General features: G+C 35.3%; 1 pseudogene; it reads right to left on the bottom strand.

The window, feature by feature from the left end:
- Positions 1 to 1,304: 1,304 nt before the first annotated feature.
- On the bottom strand, positions 1,305 to 1,416 carry LOC115940168 (U6atac minor spliceosomal RNA; annotated as a pseudogene).
- Positions 1,417 to 6,082: the final 4,666 nt, after the last annotated feature.

Genomic DNA, 6,082 nt, shown 5'->3' with positions numbered 1-6,082 from the left:
GCCCCGCTTCATTCTTCCCCTCCCACTACCTTCTTCTTCTTTTTTTGAGACCATTGCCTTTTGATAGTTTGTTACTCATAGTTCCAAAGAGGAGGCGACATACCTGCCATAGAAGGGACCACACAGGGAAGCACCAGGGTCAGTCAGGAGGCACAGGGAATGAGGGGAAAATGTGGGCAAGAACCATTATTGCTGTTTCCCTGGGAAAAGCAAGGAAGGAAGGATAAGCAGGGTTAGGATTGGCTAATTTAAGTAATGTCACTGGGTTCCCAGTACAGAAGTGTCTCTAGTTGTCTGGTACCTGGCCCTGGGGGGAATAGAGCAGAATAGTGGTTTAGAATATAAGAACACTATAAAGGAGTTTTGGGTATGAGCTCAGAATTGGTTATTTTGAAATATGAAAGCCATGTTCCAAGGCAAGTCTTTTACTATTTCTAGGAATTAATTTAGCCCTGGGAGGGACAGTCTCTCTAGGGTCAGCCAGGCCCCAAGATGTGAAAGCATCAGAAAAACAGAAAATAAAAAGGGATGATTAATATGTTATCACATAGAGTAAGACCCTATCATAATGTAATAAGCAGATTCCACAAAGCTTCATTATGAAAAATATGGAGATGCAGTTATTGCAAGGTTAATAAAAAGACTGAGTGAGCCTGTACAACCATCCCTTGGAATTTCCAGGGGTCTGGCTGGGTAGATTAAATCCATTCAGATTATAGCTACCACTGTGGGGATTGCCTGGAGGTAGCTCTCCACTCTGGTTTATTTCTTTATGCATGGAAATTCTTCTAATTCCAGTGACTGCCAGGGCCTTCCAGGGGCCCAGCAGCAATTCCAGTATTAACCCCATGAATTGGCATCCGTTTTATTGGCTCAATACTGGAATTTGGGCATAGAAAATACTGAAGGCAGAGAACTTGCCCTCACCTACCTGCTTTTTCCCCTTGCTTCAAGCCTACCAGTCCTCACCAGAAGATAAAAACTAAGAAGTTTTTGGGTCATCCCTATTTGAGGATGTGGGAGAAGAATAGAATGCAAGTGCCAATCACGTTATATCAGAATTAATGAGGATGGGGGAAACTATAGAGTCACATGGCATCCGCTAAAGACAAATAGCAATGTTATCCAGTTTTTGAATACCTACTATTATGCTGGGTACTACACTGATGTTAATCCATTTAGTCTTAACATACAATTGTAAAAATTGAGGCTGGAAGAGATTTAGTAATTTGACCAAAATTATTACATGTTGAAGAGTGTATTAACTATCATGTCCATCTGACTTAAAAGCCCATGCATTTCCTATAGGCCCATCTTTAGTGTCACAAAGTGGATGACAATGCTTAAACCGTATGTATTATAAGAACTTTTCTATCCTTATTAAGGAAAATGCTGATCTCTCTGTTCATGGATTCATTATGTTAGCATCAATAAGAGATAGAATAATTTTCCTGATTCCTCTGAAATGGGTAGGGTTTAACTTTTTTTAGATCAGTTTACTTTACTTTTGTCATATTCAAAGCTAAATTATCAAATTTGGAATGTTTCCAGGACTGCCTTTGCTTGGCTTATCTAGGTTGATAAATCATGATATAATTTAGAAATAACATTTAACTCAGGACGAAAGGAATTTCTTGGAGATGTGTAAATATGGGAGAGAGGAGTTTTTGTGTACTGGTAAAGTAATACTTTAAATTTTTATCACTTTTATTGAGATATAAATTACATATAATAAAATTAAACAATTATATATATATGATTTAATAATTTTGACAAATACTGTCATGTATGTTTGTCATATATATGTTTGCTAGGCATAGTGGCTTAAGCTAACATTTATCTTCTAGTATAAAACAGAATCATATATTTTCTATGTAGGTAATTGTAATCAAGATTTTTGTATTACTTAAAACTTACACATTTCCTGTACTTCTAGCATATTTGTTACTCATAAACTCTTAGAACAACTCAGTGCCATGCCAATTTAAATTTTTCATGAAAGGGTTATTTGTGTGGCAGATAAAATGCATTACTATGGAAAAAAAAGTAATAGATTGCAACCACATTTAATAAGTTTTAAAAAAAATATAAAATGTTAATGTAAAGTATGAGTATCTTAGTAAAGCAACATTTAGATATAACACATTAATGTAAGTTGTTCTCAAATTTTAACTTCCATCTTAATTACCTTAGAGGCTTATCAGATTGGTGAGTCTTATCCCCATAGTTTTTCATTCAGCAATTTCCAGATAAGGTTGATATTGCTGGTCATGGGACCATATCTTGAAAGCCAGTTCATTTTTCTTTTTTCTTTTTTTTTTAAAGATTTTATTTATTTATTTGAGAGAGAGAGTGAGCAAGAGAGAGAGCATGAGCCAGGAGAGGGGCAGAGAAGCAGACTCCCCACTGAACAGGGAGCCCAATGTGGGACTCGATCCCAAGACTCTGGGATCATGACCTGAGCCAAAGGCAGACACTTAATAAACTGGGCCACCCAGGTGCCCTAGATATTTTTCTTTTTGAGCCATTTAGCAATGTGTCAAAAATGTATTTCTGATGTCTATTATATAAAAAAAATTTGTTAGTATGCTTTCTATCATTTAAAAAAGCTAGAATAAGTAATAAATTACTTGTTTAAAATAGTGACAGGAAATAGGTGAATATAATTTTGTAAAAGAAAAAAACACAAAGCTTAAAATAGGTGATTATAGTTTGTAAAGGGAAAAACAACAACAACAACAACACAAAACTCCAAAACAGTCTGTATAGTATTTCAGGATAATCATTCCATTAAAATAATTTCTCAATAAAAAAAGTTTTAGTTCCATGTTTTAGGTCCCTGGGTAGTTCAGTCAGTTAAGTGTCTGCTTTCTGCTCAGGTCACGAACCCAGGACCCTGGATCTAGCCTCACATTGCATCAGGCTCCCTGCTCAGCGGGGGAATCTGCTTCTCCCTCTACCGCTCCCCCTGCTTGTGCGTGCTTGCTCTCTCTCTCTCTCACAAATAAATAAAAACTTCAAAAAATGTTTTAATTCCAGAAACACAAATAGTAACATCTACAGGCAATTCAGAATATTATTTGACTATTCATTGTTTATATAACTCTTTTAAAGGAAACTGTTCTCTTCCTTTAAGAAGTCCTAAGGATATATATTTTATTTACTTTGATTCTACTCTCCCTGTCTCAGAACATTCACATTTATACATATTAATTTTTTTCTGTCAATTTTATGAAAAATGTTATCTTGTATCTCATTATATAATTTTTGAACTTTTAGCTTTTTTTTTTTTTAAAGATTTTATTTATTTTTTTGACAGAGAGAGACATAGCGAGAGCAGGAACACAAGCAGGGGGAGTGGGAGAGGGAGAAGCAGGCTTCCTGCAGAGCAGGGAGCCCAATGTGGGACTCGATCCCAGGACCCTGGGATCATGACCTGAGCTGAAGGCAGACGCTTAACGACTGAGCCACCCAGGCGCCCAACTTTTAGCTTTCTTTAGAAGATTATATACTAGATTAATTGGCATAGAACCTCATGTCTTTCATTTTATTCAGGTATGCTTGAAATAGATGTCTTTAAATAGATAATTGAAGAAGAAATTAATTTTCCTTTTGGGGGTATTTTTCATAACCAGAAATTAATAAAAGCTAGGGTCCAATTTTAATTACATGGAAATTATTTGGAATGAAATCTATAAAGTGATGCCAAAAGCATTGCTATAAAAGAGCGACTTCCTCATTTAAGAACCTGGCATTATCTTTCATTTCCTTTGAGATCAAACTCTGCATTCTAGTCGTACTACACTCCTCTTCTTGGAAGCTAGCCTACTGTACTTTCCGCTGTTCAGCAACCTTCTAGACGTGATGGTTTATAAATTCAAATGAATCACCCTTTATCTCTGCAGAACCGAAGTGTATATCTGCTTTCCTCTCACACATCAAATGTTTGCTTTTCCCCCTCTTCACTTAAAAGTAATTTATTCGTTACTGAAGGATTATTTCCAGGTCCAAAGGCTCCAGGAAGCCTGGCTTTATAATTCCCAACAACATGTTTCTCATCTTGCTAACTTTTCATAGAGATTATATTTTATTTAAAATATATTTGGAATCTGGTTATATTGAATATTACAGGTCTTTTATTTGCTTCAAAAATCTTTATTACTACATATGCATATATATTACTGTCAACAAGAGTATTAATTTCTCCAAGTCAAGTATTTTGTGATATGCAGTGTTTGTGTCTTCTGTAGTTCTTAGCAGTTGTCAAAGATTGGAGTCATCCAAAAAACTCAAATTGACTTAGGAATTAGCCTGCTCATGTAAAATGACAGAGGAACTAGAATCATTTGGCTGGGGAAAAATACAATTCTTTAAAATTAAAGTACTCCTTTGTGTGTTAAAAGGGAATAAAAGAATATAGACTTAATCAGTGATATGAAACATGAGTGATAGGACAAAGAGGATTGGATCTTTGGAAGTCAGAGTTTTTAAAGAACTTGTAGAAGCTCCTTTGTCAGTTTCTAAAAGTAGGGGATATTTCACCTCCTGAAATTAATTCCATGTAGTTCTTTCTGAGGGGAGGAGTATTTATTAGTGCTCTCTCAAGGTCTGTCCTTTCCTACAGTTATATGCTTTAAACCAATTGCAGAATTGCTATTATCTTTGTAAAAAAAAATTGAAGAGAGCTGAATATGAAATGGTCCAGATAACTTCCTGTGTATTAAATTTTATCTCTAAGATTACTATGCAGTGTGTTTTTAGCATCAAGTGCATGATTTGCATAATAACACAAAGAAGGCTGGCAGCCCAGCTTGTCGGTTCCTGTGACATCAGTCTACTTTTTATTTTATAATACATAATTAACTTAAAATTATTAATTAAAAAGTAATTATTGCTAGTGATAGATGAATTTTTAATAATGAAGACTATTTTCTGTTTGGCTACAACAAAGGGAACACCAGAATTAGAGTTATCTTGCAGAGTTTTCAGAGATTTAATGACTACTTTTTGCCCTGAAACTGTCCAGTGGTTTCTCAACTGAATATTATGACACATGATATTTGGTCAAAATTACTCAGCATTCTTTTCTGCAAAAATTGTTGATGCTATATTTTGGGGCAAGGAAAAATGACAGGTAAATAAATAAATACACACACAATATGATCCCATTCACATGAACATATTTGGAGGACTTGTTGCCAATTTATTATTTATGGTTAATTGAATCTAAAATGGTTATCATGGCAAAACATGCTGTACTTAGTTTATAGTTAGGGACACATTTGTATGCCACACTGGTATTCTTTCCTGGGTGGAGTTTGGATGTTGTTTGGTATCACATAGGTAGCATGATATACTGTATGATTTAGACAAAAAGTACTCTGTAAGATAATTGCTTTCAGATCTGATAGCTCCTAGCAGTGTTAACTGTTTGAAATCAAATTTATTAGAGTTTTGCTAGTAAAAATCCATCTGCTTTCAGTAATCTGAATACTTATAATAAACTATGCATTAGTAGTTGGAATAAATATATATTGTTCATTTGACAAATAAGACTGCTAGTGGTAGGTAGCAAGGTATCTGGGATAAAATCAGAAAGAAAGCATTGATCAATACTTGATGGCAATGCCTAAAAGTAGCTGGAAAATTTGAAGAGAAATTAAAGAAAAAACTTTGAGTTGCTGAGTATAGGGGTGGTATTAGAGGGTTGTGGTTGAAATGCAATCATGTGTAAGGAAAAGTGAGAGGTGAGACCATAAACGGTAATCCCCCCCACACTATTTTGGAGGATAAAATGTTCTACTGAATAGCTTATTCAGTTGAATGGTGAAGGAGAATAGGAGTTCCTGGCTAGTCTAGACCATTTTTTTTTTCTGGGAAAATGCCCCATCCACAGTGATTACTGAAGGGCCAGTCTGGCTTTATACCACATGACCTTTTTTTTGGTCACATGTGGTTGGATCAGTGTGGACACCTGAATCAAGGTCAGTCCAGTTTTTTTTTTTTTTTAAAGACTTATTTATTTATGGGGCACCTGGGTGGCTCAGTCAGTTAAGCATCTGCCTTCGGGTCAGGTCATGAT

Source organism: Leptonychotes weddellii, chromosome 12, assembly GCF_054177405.1.
Source record: "Leptonychotes weddellii isolate Sample4059 chromosome 12, ASM5417740v2, whole genome shotgun sequence".
Lineage (NCBI taxonomy): Eukaryota > Metazoa > Chordata > Mammalia > Carnivora > Phocidae > Leptonychotes > Leptonychotes weddellii.
This window is presented reverse-complemented; position numbering and strand designations above follow the sequence as displayed.